The 25,738-nt window shown below is 36.1% G+C and overlaps 1 long non-coding RNA gene across 2 annotated transcripts in view; it reads left to right on the top strand.

Moving 5' to 3' along the window:
- Window positions 1-3,934: 3,934 nt before the first annotated feature.
- LOC138682323 (uncharacterized) overlaps window positions 3,935-25,738 on the top strand; it is a 96,408-nt gene continuing 74,604 nt past the window's right edge. The window contains exon 1 of one of the 2 annotated variants that reach the window (XR_011322428.1): window positions 3,935-4,057. This is a non-coding gene — a long non-coding RNA (uncharacterized lncRNA). The remainder of the gene's footprint in view (window positions 4,058-25,738) is intronic. The other variant, XR_011322427.1, reaches the window with a different exon arrangement.

The following is a 25,738-nucleotide window of genomic DNA, read 5'->3' as shown; positions in this document are numbered from 1 at the left end:
GTATAAAATATGCAGCAACTTTACATCAATTCATTAGGTATGTCAAAAAATTCTAGCAACTAGTATATCATGGTCGGAAATCTTTCTTTAGAGGTTATTTAGATAATTTTTATTAATGATAATTTATATGAAGATTTATGCATTTTAGGATTTGTAATGCTTTTAAATTGTTGGGTTTTTTCCCCCCAAACCTAGTAATAGGCAAATTTTAAAGAGATTCCAAGATAGTAAAGCTTGTAAAAAAAAAAAAAATCCCCCCAACAAAACCAAGAAACTGTATAAAAATTCTAGAATCTAAAAATATATAATTACATTGAAGGAGACACTGTAGTAAGATCAGTGCAATTCCTTGTTTATAATTACTACCTTGAGCTCATCTTTCAGAATTTTATGGTGATTTATACTATCTATAAGCACTGGTTTGTTTTTTAATACATGCACTTTAAATTTTATTACAAAGTTTTAAAATTAAAATCATTAAAGCCTGAATTTGGTTAGGAAATAGAAGAATTAGAAGTAGAAAGTTAAAATCTTTTCTTAGTCAAAATCACCTATGCTCTGGATTCTTCTAAATATTAAAGAAATCATTCAAAGGTGAAATAGATGTATGCATATGTTTTCTACAGAACTGGGACCCTGTTGTTGTGAAGCAAGACTCACAAATCTTCCTAAGAAGGATTCTTGTTTATTTGTATTAATTAAAAGCAAGGAAACTAGTCTTTGCACTGCCAGGGCAATCATTTCTAGTATTAAGATAAAAAATTATCATATCTCATAATATTTTACTGATTTTTCAGACTCAGAGATCCAGACATGGTTTATCATGTTTATAAATGTATTTTGTAAATGGTGCATAAATATGTTAAGGCAGGCACCTTTGAACTGTTGTAGAACACAACAAATTACATTATGAAGGAGAAATAATGCATTAATAAGATAAGCTAAGTGAAAGTATCTAGGAAATAGCTTAAGGAGAGAAGATATCTCAAACTGAACTTTCAGAAGGTAATTTGAACTGAACTTTTAAACCTCAGGAGTAGATTAGATTTAGAAAGTCTAGTTGTTGTTGTGTACAAAATGGTGTTCTCACTGGTAATACCCACACTGAACATGTGCACAAATGTATGGAATAAGATACACAGTCCTCCACACATTCTGGCTTTGGACGAAATAGAAGCAGCAATCTGCAGAGGGCCTATTCTGAAGTAGCTTTAGGAGAAAAAGTAAATTCTCTTCAAGTAGTATTTTTCAGGTCACTTGCTCTAAGCAAGTAGGACTGTATGGGTTCCTAGGAGGTCTGGCACAAAATAAAGTTCCTGGTTGCTTCTCATGGGATGTTCCTATTTTGACGCTGTGTGAAAAAGAAAAAAAAGGTTTTCTTTTTGTCTCAACTATAAAACCTGGTCAGCTGATGTAATTTAATGGCTTACATAAACTTAACTCTTTATTTCAGTGCCTTTTTTGATTGGGTGTTATATATGCCAGTTTCCTACTTTTTCCTCGAAGGCCTCTCATTCCCTCTTTGTTCAAGAAGGCAACTATGAATACACTTTAACCTCTGTAATTTAAATATTCATATAGTATATATACCTAACTCCTTTTCAGAAGACAGGTAAGGTAATGAATTGTCAAATTCATGCTTTGTAAGTGCTACTAGTAATCCAGAGGCCAAAACTCAACAACTTTAATCACTGCAGCTTAAGGTTTGGTTTTGGAGCTCAACAGTGAGTTTATGGTCAGTATTCCAGTGTAAAATATCCCTAGACAAAAGCATCGCTCAGTAAATGAGATCAGATATGCAATATATGCATCCAAACCTGCCAGGTTCCTAAGTGCCCTTTGCCCACTATGGAATATGAATGTTCTCCTATGCATCACAATTCTGGTCTAGCTTTTGGTGGCAAACAGAAAGTGTCATGATACTTGCCCTCGGACAAGGAAGTATTAATGTTGCTGTTCAAACCACAAGGGAGGTATGTGGCCCGACCTGCCATGTACAGTCAGAGTCACCCAGAGATCTTATTAAGTCTGTGACCAGCACTGTGTGCTAGGTTGCCATCTCTCTTCCTGGGATCTCTCTAAATATTGCTTGCCATTAACAAGAACAAACTGGTCACCGAGAAATGTCCTGTCTGTACAAGAGAAACCCATGTCAACTCCAGCCTGAGATGCCTGGCTGTATCCTTCAGGGAAAGAGCGACTGTCTGGCAGCCATCGTCACAGGCCCTCTGCATACATGTGTGGTCTGGTGAACCCTAAATGTCCTTCTTCCCATGCACGTAATTAGAAGCATGAGTGAACAGTGTGGGATTGATGGCATTGGTTCATCTATGTAAGACCGCCTGGAAGTGTTCCAGTGAAGCAGAGAATGTCTTAACTTTTATTATTATAATAATTACATTCCTGAATTAAAGGAAATTAATTTAAATGCAGCTTTTGTAGTTAAAACAATGTTAAATACATAACTGCTAACTATGAGAGGATGCTTCTTGACTATTACTTATAAAGTAGATGAATGTCAGAGTTCATTATATAGCTATTAAATTTCAGTAAACATTATTTCAATAATCAATTCTAATCCTGCAGATTTAGAATGTCTGTCCTATTAGATCTAAATTAAATGCACCTCTGTGAACTTTCATGAAAAGTTTTCATTTTACTTTTTCCCCCATTTGAGATGTGGTAACACTGGCAACTTGTAATTCTTCATACTGCCACTGTATGCACAGGTTCTCACTCACCCCATCTTTCTAATTGCAGTTGTTTTAAAATAAAAACTTCTGCTAAAGAAAACAGTACTCAAGCCGAAATCCCAACATTTCTAATATATGCTGCCCCAGTAGGAGTTTTTTCCTTGAATTTCTAATTAAAAACCTTTTAACGAAAGACAGCTTGAGTCTGAAGCTGTCAGGTCTCCCCTTGTCCTTGATGCATACCAAGGGAAAAAAAATTAAAAAAGCAAGAGAGAGGATTTTACTTTTAAAGAAGCTCCAGTTTCTTGAGACATTTGTATTCAGATATTACTCTCTCTTTCTCATGGGAGCACAGCTCTACTCTTCAAATGAAAAAGAAATAATAAAACACATCAGGAACAGTGGACCTCAGACCTACTCTTTCTCTCCTTGTCTTGGAATGTTATTTCCATATAGAAAGCTACTCTAATGGGACACTTGTAAATGGCAGGGAATTTAGCCCTTGTGGAGTCTTCTCCAGAAATTGGATTTTTGCTTAAGCAAACAGCAAACCGTGCAGCAGGGAAAAAGCTATTTATTTGGCTGCCTGTTGAAGAGCCTTACAAAAATACAATTCAGTCTGCTACGATCAGTGAAGTCAGTCTAGTATGCACTGGAAAAAGAATCATTTTACCTCAGTTGGATGTTGAAGCAATCTTTTAAGTGCAGTGAAAGTTAATATGAAGTAAGTACAAATTTTACAATTTATTTGTAACAGGGATCATACAATCCAGCAGTTGTCATTAAGCGCAGATTTCACTAATGGCTATCAAAAACTCATTTTCTGTTTGTGCTTCTAGATATCTGTCTAGTTTATGGAGAAACTAAGAATCTAGACAAATAGAAAGAAAATCGGGATATTTTCTTCTTCTTTGGACTTTTTTTCAATTTTTCAAAGCTCCTCGGTTGAAAGATGCTATCAATATGAACTCTTGTGTCTCCGATTTGGACACTTCATGTCCTTTTAATCTGTGCCCATTAATTGATTTAATAGTAGGAAAAGCTTGTTATAACTTCTTTTTGAAAGTAGCCAACCACAGACTTGAATCAGTTCTGTTAGCTGAACATGAGTACATGTTCACTGACATCCAGAGTTTTTACGTCTGGGTCATTCTGGATGCTTATCATTTCTCAAAACTGAGTCACTTCCTGCATACCTGAATCTGGTTAAATTGCCATAATTTTGTTGTGCATGGGTGGGATCTGTGTGTCACAGTCTTCTTGAAGAGAAGAGTTTTCCAAAGGCATAGAGCACTTCAACTACTAGGAAGGGCTAGCTGTGAAAATTTAGCTACTCATGTATGATGAAACTTAAAACTATACATGTAAGTACATATTTTTGTGCTTTGTTAAGGTTCGTTACGTTCTGGTTGTGAAAGAGTTTTCATTACAAAGCACTTTTTACAAACAGTAGTTGACAAATATTAGGTGTTTTGGTATTTGGGGGGGGGGGGGGAGAATCTCACCCCCCGCCCAAGTTCTAAAAGGAACCGGAAAAGCACAGATTTAAGTTTAATTTGAAATCTTAACTCATTTTAACTTTTGCATTATATTACAATAATATATTCAATTACCTGTACTACCTTTTCTAGAAGACCATTGTCTCCCTAAATACACAAATTTCATGTACAAAAATAATAGTTCAATGTGTGATCCATGATCACACTGCTCTAACTCTGTCTTGAGAATGGAATTTCCTTTCTTTATGTACTTTTTTATTTCATTCATCCTTTTCTATTTGAAGAATTCAAAATGTTAAACACTCTTTATGACATCTTTATGAAAGAATAAGATCCCCATTTTATTATTGGAGAGGTTAGATGGAGGCTGAAGTTCCGTATGACACCTGATTTTTCATTTTGCCTAGTATAGTATATAGGTCAAAAGAACATTTTGTTGCCTCAAAGTGTAGGATTTTGTTAAATTAGATTGTAGATTTTCTAGTTCTGTACAAACATATGATGCACATAATCAACAATTAAATTAATTGTAATGTCACTAACACAGCTAGCATCATTTTAGTTGGGACTAGAATCCAGTTGTGTAGAGCAGCATTTACCTGCCCTTCCCTTCTCTTCTCTTCTATTCCTTCCTTATTTTCTCATCTCTTGCCAAGCTTTTATTGCAAATACAGTAGGGACTATAATTTCCTTGCTCAAATATTGATGACAGAACAACTTACGTGATTTTTTCAGAAAATTTCAAAAAATACTGACATTATTATGATATGTAATATTTTGGGCTACAGGATTCAGTTTAAGTAATCTCAATAGTTTGTCTATTGTACTCCAAATTTTTAGTTCTGAAGTTTTTTCTTTAATAAGTTTAAATATGTACACATACCTATGTAGAAGTGATGAATGTTATGCATCCATTCAGCTGTTTAGATATTTTATTGTTATTAGACACACATTCATACACATGACTTTGTGAAACTGAACCACAACCAATCTTTTCTTCCTTGGTAAATCAGTTATCTGTTTAGCTCAAATGAATACATTTCAGATGAAATCTCATTCATCCTCTATACTCTATGATACTTTGTTTTCTATTTTAAAATTTTCTAAGCCTACACTTGTTCTATGTGGTACTGTAACTTTTTAGTGGTCCTAAGCTGTATTTTCAAAAAGTCAGTTGCTCCATGTATCATTCTAGTTTCAGAAACATGATGAAAAAAAATTATTTTTCCATTGTTTCATATTAATAATTAATGCATATACATTTTGTTTCAAAAGCAGATTAGCAGAGTGAAAAAAATGGCAAAAAATCTCATTTTGTTTCCAACTCTCCTCTGCCACTTGCATTCCACCCATATGTATTCCTACAGCAATAAAGATCCATGAGAAGCTTCATGCTGTTGTTCGAATTTGAAGCAGAAAACAGTTTAATGGAGAAGGAAGGGTGGCGGAAGGAGGATGGGAATGGGGGAGAATTCTCAGATTGAATTGTTCTGTTGTGATATTTAAGTGCTGCTTCAATTAGGGCTAAGTGAATACTCACAACAAGGGAGACTGGCCTTTATAGTTTTAACTGGGAGGCAAGTGATGATTAATTCTTTGCCATCTTTCTGTTCAGCCAGATATAGAATTGACTCAAGTGCATTATAGAAGACAAAATAGCTCAGTGAATTATACTTCCTCTCCATTATGGAGTGAAAAAAATGGCATTAACAAAACTCCAGAGTGAAAGTCACGGTATTTGAGAGTTCTCTAAGCACTCAGTTCATGATTATTCAGGAATTATTCACAGGCTAGGGATGAACATGTCCATTAAATTGTGGTCTTGAAATTTCTAAGCAGTGTATGATTTCATGATGGTATTTTTCAATTACATATAATAGGGTAGATGTGAACTCTCATATTTCTTCACCTTTGTAGTATTTATAGACATGCTTCCCATAAATTAAACCACTCACAATTACATACAACAATTTATTTTGCTAACTCTTGATATGCTGCTTTGTACTTATTAACATACTTCCTTGGTCCTGATTCTAACTACTGGATTGGCCTTAGGAGTCCCTGTTTTGTACTAATGCCATCATGTTTAGGCTGTATATAAATTTGATGAAAAAATAGTGGGGCCTTACTATTGCAATAGTGCATGCATTTTGAATGCTGAGAATGTGCATGGTATCTTTATCAGTCTTTGTATTGCCGTAATTAATACCTGAAAGTATGGAACGATCTATAGGTGGGTAAGTCTTTGTAGAGCAGTGACTGCAAAAGCACAGTTGTTTAGTAGATATCAAATCAGTGGCTGCACACAAGAAGGTAAAACAAAGTACTTTGGACTACACAGCTGAATCTTTGTGGTTTAAAGTACTGAACTGCATTACTATAAAGAGACTTGGGAGGAGTCTGGGTAGTTCATGATGGTGCTGTGTCTATTTAAGATGCGCAGGTGATCTAAAGTCCATGGAAGGAAGGGGAGACTGCTTTCTCTGAGTTTCCAGCTGACCAGGGCAGGAGAGATGTGCTCTTCACCTTGACCAGCAGCAGCTCCATGTCTTGGGGCTCTGGTTTCTTGGGCAGCAGCATGGGCTGCACATTAGCAGAAAACGGCTGCAGTAACTGGGGACTTTGCCCAGCAGCTTGTCCAGAGAACTGCAGCTTGTGCCCAGCCCAGTATCCCTGCTTGTTGTGACTGGGCATGACGGGGTTTTCAGCCGTAGGTACTGTCTGCAGGAGAGCGTGAAGAGCAGCAGGGTCAATGACATGCTCAAGGCAAAGCGTTCCCAGGTGGGGAAATTACTGGGCGATTCAGGGAGCCAGGAGCTCCTGCAGAGAGCCTGGGAGGTTACAGGGAGGAGAGAAGAAAGTCTAGCTGGGACCGAGAGGAAAGAGGGAAATTGTGAGGGGCCTGACGGACTGAGGAAGATGTGCCACGTAAAGTCACTGTGTTAATTGACTCTATGGAATAAGGACCTGCCTGCAAGGATGCTGGGCAATGGAAAGAGTTGTGTGTAATCCTATTAATTTCTATTGGATCTGACATAATAATTTTATTTTTCTACTTAAGAAATGTCCAATTCCTACTCTTTCTTTTAAGTTGAAAAGTCTTTTAGCCTTTCGTGGTGAGCGCATTAGGGAGTAGATTCACCTCAGAATTCTGGCAGGTTTGTGCATCCATCGCTGCTGTGCCACCTTTCCCAGGTGACAGGTACACTGCTGAATTCAGACAAAACTCGTCAAAAGAAAACAGTAAAGGTCCCTCGAAGTTGAGTCAGATTGTCTCTGCAAAGTGCAGTTGCTTTGCTGTTAAAGAGTTTAGATGAACTTTTTTTTTTAAGTGTTCATAGTTTGAGGATAACTGTAAATCAAACCAAACTTAATTAGGAAATTAGAATCATAGAAAGGTTTGGATTGGAATGCACCTTGATCATCTAGTTCCAACCCCCCTGCCATGGTCAGGGACACCTTCCACCAGACCAGGTTGCTCAAAGCCCCGTCCAACCTGGCCTTGAACACTGCCAGGGATGGGGCATCCACAACTTCTCTGGGCAACCTGTTCCAGTGCCTTACCACCCTCACAGTGAAGAATTTTTTCCTAATATCTCATCTAAACCTACCCTCTTTCAATTTAAAACTGTTGCCCCTTGTCCTATCACTACACTCCCTGATAAAGAGTCCCTCCCCATCTTTCCTTCAGGCCCCCTTTAGGTACTGGAAGGCTGCTATAAGGTCTCCCCGGAACCTTCTCTTCTCCAGGCTGAACAATCCCAACTCTCTCAGGCTATCCTCACAGGGGAGGTGCTCCAGCCCCCTGATCACATTTGTGGCCCTCCTCTGGATCCACTCAGGCAGGTCCCTGTCTTTCTTATGCTGGGCCCCCCCAGCTGAACACAGTACTCCAGGTGGAGTGGAGTAGAGGGGGAGAATCACCTCCCTCAACCTGCTGGCCAGACCCCTAGAAATTCTTGATCCATGAAATTGGTTTACTGGTTAAAAAAATCAACCACCACCACCACCACCCCCCCGCCCCGTAAAATTACTCTGTGGACATTTAATTAAGAAAGCATATAACCATAGTTCTTTTTCTATATATACACATATATATATATATGAATATCTAAATATTATATATATATGTGTGAATATTTAATACTAGACCATTTGATTTTTTTTTCCCCATTAATAATAGTGCATTTATAGCAATAACAACTTTTCCACTGGCTTCACATGCAGTAGGACCAGAACCCAAAGAGTAGCTAGGTTCTGGATCTGATTCTACCACTATTTTCACAGATTAACAATTGTGGTTATTAAATACACTCAATTTTTTTCATAGTAAGACCTTTTCCAGATTTGTTGAAACTACATCCATAATATAGTATCAGCTCTTAATATTTTCTGTAATGTTTATTGTAATATTCAAAAAATGCTTTGAAAATAAAACAAACTACTGAATACTAAATACTGGTGGAATTGTAAAGGTATTAATGTTAGCTGAACTGCAGGGTGAATTCTGTTGAATTAAACTGGATGCTAGCAAGATAAGAAAGTTGTAAGAACCAGTTTTTTAGAACATAATAGACTGCTGTAAAATTAAAGCAAAGAAAGGTTCCCTTTTATTAAGCAAAAGAAATTTTAAAATGTTGGTTTTCAGTCTCTGTGGAAATCTCTGTGCTGACTTTGTGATAAGTCTTTATTAGAATATATAGGCTATATATAAAAACATTATATCATGAAAAAGGCATTATCATTTGGGGATGTTTTTAATTAACATTTTCAAATAATTGAAACATTTCCTGTCCTTGTGCGAGGTACCTTATATGTTCATAACAAAACATTCTATTCTAATAACACTATAATTGAGAGTGAATGCATATGAATTCTCAATGGCACTGTGGGGAAAATGCTCCAAAGGCATAGTAAATGTATGCATTTTGTGTTTTAGGGGAACAGCAGTGCAATTACTGTATAACCCTCACTTACCAATCATTTTAACCTCAATTTAATGTGTATGGCAGTTCTCCCAGAATGACCTTGATGCAATACTGAATGTTTTGCATTTTTTAACAGGCTCAAACAGATACAAAGAAATGTAATTCCAGTTAATGGGATATTATATCCAAACCTTATTTAACATTTTATAAATCGTATTTATAGAAAACTTCCATCTGTTTACAGTATTTTAAGAAAAATCCCTTTAGTTGGACCAGAGCACTTTTTATTTTGCGCTGAGCATCTGATCAGTTATTAGTTTGTACATGGAGAGATGCTATTTAAAGACTTACAACCTCCCTTGAAGTAAATTGTACCCTCCAGCTAAAACCTGACACAGTGCAAATAATACATAGAGTATTCTGTATAGTCTTCAGCGGCAGACTGCTGTTTTTGAGATCCCTCAGAGGCATCTCCATCCTCAGTTGCATGAGCCAAACTTTTGTGGATTGGTACCTTTGAAAACTTCAAATGCTGTACAATGCTATCAGGGCAATGGAGGAGCTGATCTCAAAGTCCACTATTAAAACTTCCCTCAAGGACATTTTCATTAGAACTTTGTACATGGACAGTTCAAAAGACTTGGCTATTGATTTTTGCTCAGAAGTCCTCTCTCTCTTCTCGTATTGTTCAACATTTTGACAGAATTTCAAAACCCACAAACTGTGGCAGCAGAAGATTCCAGCTAGGATTTTATGCTGTTCATTTGATTTCTTCAGGCCACATCCTTCCTGTGTCCTTGTCAACACTACAAGGAGAGGAGCCGTCTTAGAAGATTTGCTAAAAGGCAGAAGCAATTTCACAGCAATCTAAAAAAAATCTGACCTTTCCACATACAGAAAATCTCTCTTAAGTAAATAGCCTTTTTAGCTGTAAAATTTTGCTGAGACATTCATTTATCAAAAACATAGATAAACATCACTGCATGTTTATCTCTTCACCATTTAAAAATTGCATTAAAAAGAACCTACCACCAATGCATGTGAACTGTAGTAAAATGGCTCTAGCAAACAAAATAATTTTATTTTAAAATAGAACTGTTGATTTAAAGTTCATGATGCTCAAAGATGAGTAATTAATTATTACCAGCTGCACTTCCTATCATTATTCCTGTTACCAGTTTCATGGACACTGTAATGAGGTTCATTTAGCCATAACTGCATTTCCAGGGTATATAGTAGTTCAAAATTAATAGGATTTATGAAGAAGTTAATGAATGAGCAGTGTAATTATTTCTGTTGAAGGAAAAGCATGATCTACTTGATCTTTATGAAAAATATTGCAGGTCTTTTAATTGCTAGGTGCTTACATACTACATTGATGCTTGACAAGGCTGACATTTTCTCACCTTTCACTTGGTTTCACTGAACACCTTTTGAAATAAAAAAAAAACAAAATAAACACCTTTCCTAAGGTGGGGGTAACCACACTTGCTGTTGAGAAGATTTCTTAGAGCCTTTTGAAAGCCTTTTTTGTCTTTTCCTATATTCTAGTCTGCTCCATTTTATCTTATTCATGGTCTATATCACCTTTCTTTATATGGCTTCCGAATTCCTAAGCTCTCAGACTTCAGAATAAAATTTAAACAGGTACTTACCATCAAAAAAATTGTTAGGGCCATCTCTTATTGAGCAGGAAAAGTAAGCATGTTCATTTCCTGAATGTGCTTAAATCTTTATTTCTAAGACAGAAATGTTTCCACACATAGATGAGTTAGCCAGCATAGAAACCTAATATACTACCAAGTTTGTTCAGTATATTATTAATAGTATTTTAATTAGCTTGTTGGTATATCTGTTTTAAGACGTCTCTCCAATTCACAGGATTTCATGGAAGGAAGAGGAGCTTGTCCATGTCTGTCAGATTTCCATATTTCAGAATTTTATAATTTTTCATTATTAGAACATTTCTCTCCACTGTATGTCTTCAGTTTTAACTATGGTGAGAGATCATTTGGAAAGTGAACTTTGAATACTCCTCACAGTGTTAATACCAGGTTCATAGATGCCTAACTTAGTAGCTTGTTGTACTGAACAGATTACTGTGCTCACTTGGTTATGAATTTTCTGCTACCAGGTTATTCTTTGAATATATTTTTATAAATACTTTTTTAAAAGAGGCAAGAGCCAAAGAATTAGTTTCGACTCCTGCTACCCATTAAGCTCTTTTTCTAATTTTTCTCTGACAATAAAACAGGATGCTTATTTCTTGATCCTTCTTTAATAGATAAAATATTTGATATTATTAAAAATCAATGCTACGTGAATTACACTCTTACAATTTTTAAGGAAAAAAAAATGCATGAGAGAAACTTTTTATTGTTTTAGATATAAGAACAGTTGCCAGCAGAAGAGAACCCTTGACACAGCCATAGGTACTATCCGTTAAGGTGTTTTCTAGGTAACTTTGTCAAACAGGTGATTTGTCTTCTAATATATAGTTGGAAACCTATCAGATCAGGGGCAAAAAATAAAGAAAATACCCAAGACAGGCATCAGGTATTTCAGGCAGGTAAAATACTGTAGTGTTTCTTGTTACCTGAACTCACTAAGTGCAGTCAGAATCCCTTGCTTTCTTCCAATGTCTTTGTCCCATGAGCACCTGAAGAGCTGCTGCTTCTCCTCCCAGGACAATTTGTTTCAGGACTTGTTTAGTTTCATGCTGCTTCTTATTCTTTATGGGCTTTTTCTTCACTCAACATCTGTCCCGGAGCCATGCATTCTTCCTTCTCAGGTTATCCCTATGCATATTTTCTTTGTTCTGCACTGCTATTATTTGTTCTGGAAAACATACAGGGCATCAGGTAATTAAACAATGTTTAATTCTGTTGAAATTGGAAGCTACTGAGTCATTTGTCAAGTGTGAAGTTTTTGGGGGTTTTTTTGGTTTTGGGGGGGGGAGTTTAGCAAATTGTGGCAATGAGTGCATTGACATGGAAGTTTTGGTTTGCATTATTCTGATTTTTAATGACAAAACCATTTTTAATAACATAATTCTGGGTCATTCAAAAATATTTTGTTACCTAAAATCAATAAGTTTCTAATGTAGGTGTGTATAACCTTCTTGTAATATCTTTAAAAAATAAGCATACATTTATTTCAAACGGAAAAGATTCAAGTTTCATTTTGAAAAGTCAAACTTCGGGCTTTTTCAGAATAAGAGTACTTTCTAAAGAACCAAACATTTTTCTTAAATAAACAAAAATCCTAGTATCTTTCCCCTATAGAAACAGTTTACAAAATTTAACTTATTTTTCCAGTTTTGGATTTCAAGCTGTATTTTCCAGTAAATGTGCTGTTAGTCAGGAAAGACTGCTTATCTCTTTATGAAGCTGTGGCTGTGTATTTTCAATTTTTCAGGCTTGAGTTTTTAAATTTTCTCTTAAATATGTGAGCATATGACAAAAGGAGAAATATTTAATGAACTTCCACTATGAGTAACTGTACCAGTTTCATTTGTATTGTTGTTAAAAAAAGAAATTAATAAACATCCAGAAATCCCCCTTGAAAAAAAAGGAAAAGTTACAGGGCCCAGGCTGCATAAAGCTGCTGTTCCTCAAACCTTACCCAGGCTATAGTCTCTCAAACACAACAGGAAAACACAGTGTATAAAAAGAGGAATCTTCAGCCCCAGTGATGGTACTGAGGTTATTTTGCCAAGGCTAGAAGAGATCAAAAGACACTGATCTGTTAAAAGGCAGGCCCTAAATAAATTGATGCATTTGTACAATGACAAGAGGGAGCTTACAGTATGTTAGTAAAAAAGCCAGCAAGCCCAGAAGTCTGATTCAGAGGCAGATGCAGTATGAGAGTTTTGTGAAAACCTTAGCAGCAGATCTGCACTGCACAAAATTGAGGTCAACCACACACATTTTGTAATCTGGGCCACTTGAATCTAAAATACAAAATGGTGAAATCCTCTTTTTCCTCCTGTTTTCAGAAATAAGCTCCAAGATCTCCTCCTTGTCTTTGGCTCCATAACAGTGTTTCAGTGGCTCGTTACCCAGTTTTTCCTTTCCTGTTCTGGCAGACGGTCTCTCTGGAGTGTTTAAAAGAGGCCAGCTAGGAAGGCCTCTTCTCCAGATAATAGTTGATAAGATGGCTGTTTTTCTGTTCTTCTGCTTATTCAATGGATCCTTCCTAGCTAGCATGTTATCTCAATTTGTGGCATAAATTGCCCCAATGACAATTTGTAAAGCTGCTGCTTATACTTGAATCCACAACCTGTATTTTCCTCTTTTTAAGTGACCATGTCTATGAAGCTTGGTATGCAACACCTAATCATATTTGTTTAAGTTTATTTCTGTATTAAGATAGTGCTCAAGAGATTGAGTTAATTCAGAAAGTTAATTCAGACTTTTTCCTCACTTCTTAATGGAAGCTTTTTTACTTAGAGTAGGATGCAGTGAGAAGGGCATTTCATTCAGATGAACATCCACGTCAGCTCATTAGTTGCAATGAGGTATATTTGGTTCTGTCTATTCATGAAAGTTCTGGTCTATTCATGAAAAAACAAACCAACAAACAAAACCAACAGCTATACCTGCAGCATTTTATGATTTTATCATTAATATACAGGTATTACATCTTTTCCCTGTGCAATTTACTATTCCATCTCAGATTGAAATATCATTCTAAAACTCTAAGCAACTTTTAAGAAATGTGCAGTAGCTTTTTTTTTTTTTTTTTTTAATTTCCAGAACTGGTGAAGGACAAAGAAAAACTTATGTGCAAAATTCTAGCTCTTCTCCAAACAATTAAATTACTTGCCTTCTTCAGAAACCCTGATAATGATATTTTCAAATAATTAACTATTCATAGTTATTACTGAAGAGAAATATCTCTAAATTTCAGACTTGCCCTTGTATTTCTAGTGAATTGGGAATTCCTGTTTTCCATGTTAAATAAAGTGAAGAAACATATTCTGTTTATCCAAGGAAGTGAAACATTTATAATTATGGCATCTTGATTTACTAGAAGGCAGTGTTAGGAACTATAAAATATCCTGTACTGTTCTTTCCCAATGTTACCTGTGTAGTGCTCTTGGTAAACAGGGAGATTGTTTTACAGAAGGGTATTTATCTTGTTTCTCATGCTCATAAATATTTTTAAAAAGTTTATGAGAATAGGCTTTCTGTGGAGGCTGTAGAATAAGCAGACTAACAGGATAGTAGTGGTTGATGGATCTCTTGGCACTCAGTGAACACAAGCTGTGCTCCAAGCAGATTCATGCTCATATAATCTTTCTAATATACCTTACCACTGAACAGGTAGAGAATGTCATTGAAACAATTTTCCTGTGTAGAAGGAGGTTGGAATGAAGATGCTTTGGTGAATTTAATCTGCTTGTAGTCATGCTGAAGTTTTGTCCTCACAAATGATCTGGGGAGTTTTCTCTTAGTTTCTGATCAAGTAATTCTAAAACGTTTTGACAGAATATTGTACTTTAATGTACACAGTAACGTGGCTTTGACATAATACACCCTCCTGTGCATATTCACATACACATCTCTATTGCCATTAAAGATGAGGAGAATGGAAAAAACCCACAACAAAACCCCATCCATCAGGTGACAATTTGTGCAAAGAGCTGTGAAGTCATCATCATAGCAGTAACAAATGGCTGTAAAAATACCATATGATTGCTCTTCCTGCCTCCTTGGTGGGAACAGAACTGATGCAGAAGGATTGGGCTGCAAACCAAGAAAGTGAATAAACAAATTCCACTACCGTTTGGAACTCAGATTTGAGAAAATGCTATCAGGAAGAACCAAATCTGGGAGAACGGAACAGAATTGTTTAGAAGGGAAAAAGGACAACCTACAATAAAAATAAAAGATATAAACAGGGAAAACAAGGATGCAAAAATTGAGAGTTTCAAGTGACGTGATTCACCACTTTACTGAAACACTTTCTTACCGGTGTAACTCAACTAAATTCAGTGAAGTTGAACTGGCAAAAACCCTAGTGATTTTAAGTGAGTTGCAGTAGAATTAAACTACTCAAGCAATTTGGACAAATGAGTTAAAAGCTTACTGACAATAGGGATGTCCTAAAGGGAACAAAAATTGCTCTCTACAAGAAAGAAGTGTCAAATCATTTTTATTTGGTTTAATATTAGCCTCCTTTAACATTCCAGATAGCGAAAATACGAAGAGCTAGTTTATTCCCTTGTTTCAAAAGATTTTATTTCGTCTTAGAAGCCAGTGAAAAGAATTCCATTGACTGCAACAGGCATTATTAGCTCAGGCTCAGATAAAAGAGGGGATGGTGAGCAGATATTTCTCCCTTCTGTTACTAGGTGAGCAAATAAGCTCTACACAGCCATCCACTGTGCTAATGCTGCTGATTTGGTCACATCAGAAATCAGCTTCTAAAGCCTAGCAATACTTCATTGCTGCATCTCACTTTAACTGGATTATCAGTATCTTCACCTTATGGATTACATTTACATTAATTCATAAGCTCTTTTTGTCTATTCTCTACCTAATTTCAGATTTTAGCTATTAGTTCTTTATTATATTGTATCTGAAGTGTTTAGGAAAAGCTTCTATTCTTTTATACTGGCTTAAATCTGGGCAGCGGTCTGAATTACATTATTGGGACTGTATGCTGTCTAGTATTATTTAACTTATTCCGGCAATTGTCCTTGATATTGATCAGCACAGTCCAGCATCTGAAGGAGCCTAAAAAGTTTTAATGCAGCATTGCACAGAGCATTTGCATACAATTCAATATATCGAGGCAGTGATATGATGGAATAGCTAGAACTCAAACCAGGTTGCCTCTTTGAAGGAACATATTTGAGTTCCAGACATTTGGCCATACCTGTTTCTTATTCTGTTTATTGCTTTTAAGTGAAGGAAACTGCAGTTTCACGGATTTTGTCATATATGCATATTGGGTCTAAAGTATTACCTACTGGCATAAAACAAAAACTGGCCAATAGTTTAAAATGTTCTTTGTCATTTCAAAAATGACAGTCAAGTTGACAGAAAGTTTAGTTCTCAAGCTATAATGCTATCCTGAAAAAAATATATAAGAAATTAAGTATGGTAGCTAATCTTGCAAACTTAATCTTTGTAAGTTAGTCTTACCAGTCCTGCTGGACACCAAGTTGAACATGAGCCAGCAATGTGTGCTTGTGGCAAAGGCGGCTAATGGTATCCTGGGCTGCACTACGAGGACTGTTGCCTTCAGGTTGAGGGAGGTGATCCTTCCCCTCTACTGAACACTGGTGAAGCCCCACCTGGAGTACTGTGTCCAGTTCTGGGCTCCCCAGTACAAGAGAGTTCTGGAGGTACTGGAGAGAGTCCAGTGAGGGACCACTAAGATGATTAAGGGACTGGAGCTTGTCTCCTATGAGGAAAGGCTGAGACACCTGGGACTGTTCAGCCTGGAGAAGAGAAGTCTCAGGGGCGGGGGGGCAGGAAACGTAGAACTCATCACTGTGTAAAAATACCTGAAGGGAAGGTGCAAAGAAGATGGAGCCAGGCTGGTTTTGGTGGTGCCCAGTGACAAGACAAGAGGCAATGGGCACAAACAAACATAAGAGGTTCCGTCTGAACAGAGGGAAAAGCTTTTTTACTGCGAGGGTGACTGAGCACAGGTTGCCCAGAGAGGCTGTTGAGTCTCCATCCTTGGAGCTATTCAAAAGCTGTCTGGGCATGGTCCTGGGCAGCCTGCTCTAGGTGACCCTGTCTGAGCAGAGGAGGGTGGACTAGATGAGCTCTAGAGACCTCTGCCAACCTTGATCATTTTGTGATTCTGTGAATAATAATATTCACACTTTTATAATACTAATGTTTATATTGTGCAACTTAGAAACAAGCTTGGTAATTCTTTAATATAGAATGTGCTATATAAACTTAGTCAATGGCAATTCCTACCTTTCATTTCCAGAAAAGAAAAACATTCATTAAGATAATTTTCTCCTTTGCAACCATTTATGCAGATTTACAAGCACCATTGTATAGATGAGGAAATTCAGATGCAAAACATGATTTGCCCAATTTTACTGTGAGTTCCTGACAGTGATAGGAACACCACCAGTCTACCACTAGTCTACTGGCTTAAATGGAAAGTGGTGACTTCAGTGGCTTATCTGTACACAGTTTACATGAGGTGGAGTGGTTCGCAACAGACTTGCAACCGTCACTCAGTCTCCTGGTTCTTACGGCTTTAGCTAGACTCTTAACCTTGTTTTGATGCAGCAGTTTGTCTATGTCTGTTCATATCACCTTACCCTTAGAACTTCCTTGCCAATTCCTAAATTAATAATCTTTTGTTTAAGCAGTTGTCTTTGTAGCTTTTGATCTCCTAATCTTTGATCCATTAATTTTCTCATCTATTTTCTGTTTCTGCTTTACCCTTTTTAATTCATTCTGTTGCTTCTCTCAGTTGATCCTGTAGTATTTTTTGTGCCATCATCTTCCCTTCAGTCCTTTTCCCTGAACTATTTGGCCCAGTTTACTTTTTAATCCATTGTATTAAGTTTCTTCCATTTCATGCTGTGTGATGAATAGTTCTTAGCAGTCACCTCTTATATCACACACTATTCTAGTGTGTGTGCAGATAACCCTTTCTATTAGCAAAAATTTGATATACTGGGCTTAAATTTGATTGAGTCAAAGCACGTCACATGAATACTAGAAAATTGAGCCTCATCTTCTGAAATGAAAGCTTTTTTATTCCTAACAAAAATATTGACCCTGAGAGCAGTAACAGAAACACTTTTCAGAGTTAAAGCTTGAAAAAATAAGTTTTCTAAATATTATCACAGTAAAACAACAGTTTGCTTATAACATTAACAGTCCAATATGAATCTCTATGGGTTTGTAGAAGAAGGTAGGTGACATCATTTCTATTTTACAATGGAAGGAAAGAAGCACAGAAGAAGATATTCACAAAAGCTAGCTTTAGATTAATGTGTTCGTCTTAGTAAGCTTTCCTGGTAGTCAAAGGAAACCTAAAGGTTCCCCACTAGAGGATTTCCATTCAAACAGGTATTTAATTTAGCTACTTCTAACTTCCCCTGGACTATTATATCTTTCTCATCTACTATAGGGACTGTCTAGGAAGATTAGACGTACTACGCTAATTTGCCCTGAGAGGAGGTAGGTTTCTTGTCTACTGTCATATAAACAGTGGGTGGTAGAAAATAGACTGGACCCTTAATCTCATTCTTATACCACTTCCATACAGCCCCTGTTCACAAGCAGGATCTCCTTCAGTACACAATGAATTAGTTCATGTAATGGAGGACTTTTTTGTGTCTTCAACATAAGAGTTTTACCTCTGATTATTTTTTTTTGTTACACATCTGTATCACATTAATTTACATGTACAAAATTAAAGAAGCTTCAGACATTTTCTTTTTAACGATTCGGTGAGCTTATTTCAGAGGACTACCAAAATATGACGTGATTTTATTCACTGATCAGTTCTTGAGCTTGAGGTCTTCTAACTAACGTGAATTCCTGGTTTTAACTTTTTTCTGAAACACTAAACAAGTGTATTTCCAACTGAGGAGATGGAAAATGAGTGTTTTATTTAAGGGACTCTCAGATTTCCTCAGCTAGAAATTCTAGTATTGCCAGCCCCAAGTGTTAAGAAATATCCCATTGCCAAACCTTAAGATTGGCTTCAAAATCAGGAGACTGTGAGGGGGTTTTTTTGCCTTCTGATAATGAAGGCACAAGAAAAGTGTTGTCCAGATTCCTGTTTAGCTAGAAACTTATTTAAAATTTAAAAAAAATAATAATAAAATGAAAGCCAAAGTATTTCTGCATTTAATCTAATATTCACTAACTGTTGACACAACAGTTCCCTGTGCAATCAAATACAATTTCAATTAATAGTTTTAATTAAATGCTGTTTTAACCTTCAATCTTCTCTTCCACTTTTGCTGTTTCAGTCCTCAACGATGGACTGTTCTTCAGCTCTCTTTATTATTTTCCTCCCTCCCCCATTTAAATTTTTGCCGATAATTTTTTGTATTTGCTCTTAATACTGTTTTCTTCTATTTTTATCCTAATTTTGTTGTTTTATTTGAGATACTCCATACCTCCAGTCCTGTTCCTGAATTGGGATTTTTTTCTTCTTTGCTGTTTTATTTCTACACTTTTGTTTATTTTTAAATGTGCTCCAAAGGTAGGCATTTATTTCAGTGACATTCAGACGTGTGTTTATTGTGTAAAAAAAGGGTTAAAAATCCCAAATCTCTATTTTTTAGCACTACAAAATCATAATTTTAGCCTAAGAAGTATTTCTAATCTCATATTTAAAAAAAAAGAGGTACATGTGATTAATCTGTATTCTGGATGTCACTGTGTGCCTCTGGTAACTTGAATTGCTGAACAATTCAATCACATTTGAAAGACTAAAAGAGAAATTAAAGACAGTAAGTTTAAGCAAGATTTGTGAAAACTAAGTTTCTCACTAGAAAGACCCTGTTAGTGCCCCCATGGTTGAAAACACTGCTGTGTCATGTCATCCCTTACTTGTCAAGAGTGAATCTATGTAAGATACTGATTTTGGAAACTGTGCTTCATTAGTTCTGGTGATCATGGAACTGCTTATAAGCCAGTTGAGCAGCACATAAATCCACATATAAATTTTTCATTGTGAACAATGCCGAGAGAAACCCCATGCTCCCAGGAATACATGTGTTTGTTGTGCATGGCTATATGCACACACTCTAGTGAATACAGATAAGCTCAACATTCAATTGTAGCAAACAAATACTTATCCCCTGCTGTTACCTTAATAGCTTTTATTACTGGTCAGAGATGGCAGTACTTACAATCTTTTCTCATCAGAAGAAATTGTTCTTATCTTCTCAATAGGGACCATATATGTACAGTTCATTTGCCACAACCTATCAAGTTGCACAACAGAACAATTTTTTTTCTTCTAATGGTTTTATTCCCATCACAGTACATTCAGCCTTTATCCTCCAAAACATGAAATTAAGGAATTTTCTGTGCCTTTTTGTTTGGAGGGTGTTAGTTTGTTTTTGTTGGGAAAGTGCATTGCATTTTGCTTTTTCCTGGTAATTCATACTGACTTCTTGGCTTTTTTTCACAGTTTCAAAACTCAAAGACAGTTTCTGCACAAATGTGATTTGGCACTATTTGAGATAAAAGCAGGATGTTTAATTTAGCAAGAAACTCATGTTAAGTTCCTATAATGAATTCTAGGATAGACATTTTACAGCTTCACCAGCTTTCTGGATCATATCAGCTGTTTTCACTTAATTGCATGTCATGTAAGATCTTCCACAATATTGAAAAAATAGTTCTCCATATATTTTGCCTTTCATTTCTTCACCTGCATTTCAAAGGCAATTTGTTATCTGGTCCTCGCTTCCACAAAATCTTTAATACACTTATCCTTACAACTACCTTCACAGTTAATGAAATCACAATAGTCCCATGTTACATATTGTAGAACTGTGGAAAACAGAACTGCAAGGTATGTCAAGAAGTCAAGAAGTTGTCTACTCCATCTCTCTGTGTTAAGACAAGATTAACTATGTCTGTGATAATCTTGACAAATATGTTTCTAATTTGGCCTTTAAAATCTCCAGGAGTAGATATTCCACAGCCTCCAAAATCAATCTGTTCCATTTCTTAACAATCCTTACCATAGGAACACTTCCTCTTAATATAAACCTGAATTTCCCTTCATTGCATTTTAAGCTCTTTACTACTTGCCATAGCTACTACAGTCACTGAAGATGGGTTAGTCACTTGCCCCTGTGCAAAGTTTCACATCTGAACGTGGGAATCTTCTCTCTCCTTACTCATCTTATCTTTAGTCTAAACAACCCAGATTTCAGTCTGTTTTTATATGACATGTTTTCTAGAGCCATGATCCTTGCTTTCCTCTGGACCTCCATCAACTTGTCTTTCAAAATAACGCACATGATGCAGTAGGCAAGGCTTTAAAAATGCCTGGTGTAGTGAAAGTGTTGCATTTGGAGGTTGCACTCCCATGTGATGTATTGCAAGAGCATAACACTGGATATACCACAGGCGTTCAGCTTGTGATCTGCTATAACCGCTGTGTCATTCTTTCTTAAACTGTTTCATCTGTCTAGGTTCTCCAATATGTATTTGTTCAGTTAATTGTTTCTCCTAAACTACAGGACCTTAGACTTTCTTAACTAGGTACTGTATTTCATATAAATTACGCAGTTTGTCAGAGTCTTCTGTATGACAAGCTGGTCTTCCAATACATTTGTGGTTCCTCTCTGTTTGCTGAAAGCTTTAAAGAAACATTCCTTCTGTTCGGTCAGTCAGCTAACAAAAAATATTTCTACTGACCTGCTGAATTCTACTCCACACGTGTCTCTTTTAACAGTGTTTTTTTTCAACCAGTTCTATGCTCAACTTTTCACAGTTGCCTGTATCTGCAGCTTACTTCTGAGAATGGCATGTGAGATAGTGTTGCAAGACTTAATAAAGCAGCTCATATGATATTTACTGTGTGTCTTCTATGCAGACAGTTTTATCATGGAGGGTAATTATCTCTCACAATTTACTTAAGCAGGTTCTTTCTTTCTCTTCTGCTGATGGACTTACACTTTTTTTCCCCCAAGTGGTGTTTCTGAACTAACAACCCCCTCTGTACTGAAACAACCATGGAAGAGCTGTGAGCACTTTTAGAAGGGCACAGAAGCAAGAAGGAGGCAAAATCCCGTTTGTCTGGAGACATAAATTGAAGACTTTGTGTACCTTCTGTAAAAATGTTCTACGTAAGTCAAACATAAGTAGTCCACACTGCTTAAGCCTCTGTAGACTCAAGACAGAGTGTATAGTAGCTGTACAGTGGCTGCGATATTGCCAAATTGATTCCATTTAGGAAAGGGTTGTGTTAATACATAGTTCAGTTTTGCATTGGTTATTACTATAAGCCTGACTCTAGTTTTTCTGGTGATAAAATTAGAGCTACTTGCTGGCATCTTGAAACTACCCCACTGGAGCTGAGAGACAAATGTGTTGGGTAAATTAGAGTAGGAATGTGGGCTCAATGTTGTACTCTTCCTCTTTTACTGTGTGTGTCATTTGGTGACACAATATTTTCTTTTATTTTCTGGTAAGCTTGTCATTACAGGTTTTTTAAAGCAAAAGCAGTAAGTCATCTGGCTTGACATCCTTTACCATCTTTTATAGTTTTTGATGCCAGTCTCACAACCATAAGCACTTCAGACAGAAGAATACATCCTTAGACTATAGCTGGATTGTGCCTAGACAGATGAGACTAGAGATTATAAGAATTATTACTAACAGAAGTGCTATATATTTTCTGCTTCTTTGCATTTGGGATTAATACAGTGATGAATTCATTTTCCATTTGATGACTGAGAAGATTAATTCATAAGCAGTTTATCTCTGGAATCCTTTTTCAAGATGATATAAGCAAGAGTGGTAACATGCCCAGTTAGCATTACTTGCTACTGACAATTTGAGCTAATTTAAATTTCAGCTATTAATTTCAGCTCTAATTTTTCACTGAATTTGTTAGCTGACAACCTATGTGATAATTAAACATTATCACTATTTTAATGAGGTATGAAACACATGATGGTCAGACACATGATGCACACAAACTTAGAAACCTTTAAAAATATACCAAAGGGATGACATTGTTAAAGTCAGTCAAAAAATAAAACACTGATTTAAACAATACTGGGACTCATCTGTCTTTCTGGACACTATTAATAAAGCCTACACATTAGAACATACGTAACAGTGAAACTACTAGCGACACGATTCTCAGTTACTCACAGTGGTTTTCATAGACATTTGCTTCACTGAACTAAAATTTAGAGTGTGGTTTGAAGTCATTCCAACTAAAAAGTGTCAGAATGGCTTTTTCCCCTAAAAATAAATTTAGGCCCAATAAAGCTACTTTCTTTGTTTCTAACTAACATTGGATATTGTGATAGGTGTGATTGTTGGTCATCTGCAAATTCCATTCAGGCTTCTATTTAACTTAAAAAATTTTTAAGAATGGAAATAACAAAAGAAAATTTCACAGCTTGATTTAATTATATCCATTGCCATGTTCTGCAGAAATTTTGCGTAGCTTTTTGCAGATATCAGATTTAATTTAGACTATGAAATTTATATTTAGTCTACTTCTACCTAACCTAAATACTTAACCTAATTTTGATGATAAATGTTTCCCCTTGCCAGTATCACTTAATTGCTTCAAAAGAAGCTTAAAAAGGAATGTGGTTTTATTTCCTCTCTCATGAGAGAACAAAAATCATATATGCATCAGAAACATGGAGAAGTGTAAACAAATTTCAAGGTTTTCATTTCAGATAGGTGTAACTTCATAGTTGTATGATGTCTTGAAAAGGAAATACCGTAGGACTAGGCAGCTGATATGACATCTTTTTCAACAGCAGTAAAGTAAGATATGAGAGCTCGTCCTCTTGGAACATCTCTGGTAAAGTCTTCAGTTTTCTTGTCACTATTCTAACTAGAAATATGCCCTTACTTGCAGCTTGAGAAGATGTGGGAATGTTGAACCCTCTGTCAGTGTGATAGGGCCATAGATTCTGTCCTTAGGGGCTAGAATGCTTCTAAACTTCAGGCAGAGTTGAGGGAGGATGTTTGGGGAAGATGTGTGCTTTGGCATATGGGAAAAAGTGAAACCAATTGATAACAGCACCTATTGTAAAAGGCCAGATCAAAACTATAGTAAATAGCTGAGCAGAGTACTTGCAGGATGAACCCTTGTGATCACACTAACTTTTTGCTGCTCATTAGAAGTTACCCAAGACAATAACATGAACCCATTCTGGTAATTTACATATGGAACTACCCAAATGATGGACTTTTTCTTGGGACAGAATACTAAAAATTTTGATAGACACAGTTTGATAAAAGCATTTCCTGTTTTTACTAATTTTGTTTTCTGTATCCTCCTGATAAATGTGCTTTTGATGTCTATTTAGAAAGCAGTTAACTGTCTTCTCAACAAGCTTGAATAATATGATATAATAATCAGAATAAAGTAAAGCTTAAAGAGGAATCCACACTGTGTGGATTTAGAAAAATATCCTGCAGTCACTCACAGGAAATTGGTGAGGTGAAACCAATGTCCAGATCCTGTCCTAATTTTAAATTAAAATTCTGAATGATAATCTAAACCCAGCTGAAACAAGAACTTCTCTTTGTGAACCCTTTCCTAACTCTCAAAATTTTTCTTGTTAAATTAAAGAAAATATGCATACATTGATGACTGGATATTTATAGGTTTAGCATATGTGTACCTTGCAAATCCTATTAGATTTTTTCCTCTTTTAAGTCTATTTAATTAATAAATTATGGAAAAAATGGTAGTATCTCCAGACGTAGTTTAAATTTAAATGTACCAGATATAATCATAGCCAGATGTGTTGTGCATGATCTGCAAATGGCAGAATATTTATTATAAGGTTATGCATGCTACAATAGTAGAAGGAAGGTCTAGGTGAATATGTGATCTGTTGTGTCCAAATCTTCCTCTAAGTGTAAATGATTCAGTAGTCCTGTGTCAGCCAGATCGCTGTAGGATTTTTCAGTTGATGCTTAGGAACTGAATGTTGTTTCAAAATACCACTTGCTCTTTTTCAATGTGATAAAGGTATAAAGGTGAGCCTTTCTTTTTCCTTCATCAGTTGGAAATAGAACATATTGCCCTCATACTACCAATTTTGCATAGTTCCCTTGGTTTCCTTCCATGTATTCCGAATGCTCAACCATCAGCAAGTGTAAATTGGAAATGCAGGCTTAGTTTTCATTTGCAATATATCCTAAGGTCTTCTATTTAAAGAAAACAGTTGATTTCTTTAGGCCAACCTGTTTGTCTGGACAGGAATTTAATTTGAAGAGACATAAAAATTCAGTGAAGGGAAGGAAGAAAGGTTTTGGCAAGAGGTGTCCTTGTGCGCTTTTCATTTTGTTTTGATCCTCTCTTATGAAATTTTGGAAGGGTTTTTAGTAATTTTAAAGTTTTAGCTTACATTAGGAATGAAAAGGAAATTAATTGATGAGTTTATTGACATCTCTTCCATTTATCCCAGCCTCTGTTACATCCAGAATGATGAACATCATCATAGTGCTTAAGTGGTAAAACTGAAAAGACAGTAGTATGGATCAGCTCAGGTGATACTCAGTGAAATGCTGCTTACTGCAATGACTACATATTGGCAGGCAGGATAATGGCAGAAGACATTTATGCTTTTAGAAAACAGGATAATTTGAGAAAAAAAAGTTCAGCAAACAGGAACAACAACAACAAAAAATAGCCTGGAGTTTGTTCCAGCCATTTGTAAGTGGTTCATACAGTTATTTCAAAGGTAACATCAGCCCACTCCAGCATTGACCAAGGAGTCAACATGTGTTTTGTTTAAAAGAATAAATGATTAGTTTGAACCTTTAGTGTTTCAATTTCATGTTTTTAGTAAGCAGGAGACAATTTCTTTTTTAGAAGAATCACTCATTAGTGACAAGAATAATCTGTTGTAGAATTTGTTGTTCGACAAAGTTATCACGACAAC

This window comes from Haliaeetus albicilla, chromosome 27 (assembly GCF_947461875.1).
Source record: "Haliaeetus albicilla chromosome 27, bHalAlb1.1, whole genome shotgun sequence".
In the NCBI taxonomy this organism is placed as follows: Eukaryota; Metazoa; Chordata; class Aves; order Accipitriformes; family Accipitridae; genus Haliaeetus; species Haliaeetus albicilla.
This window is presented reverse-complemented; position numbering and strand designations above follow the sequence as displayed.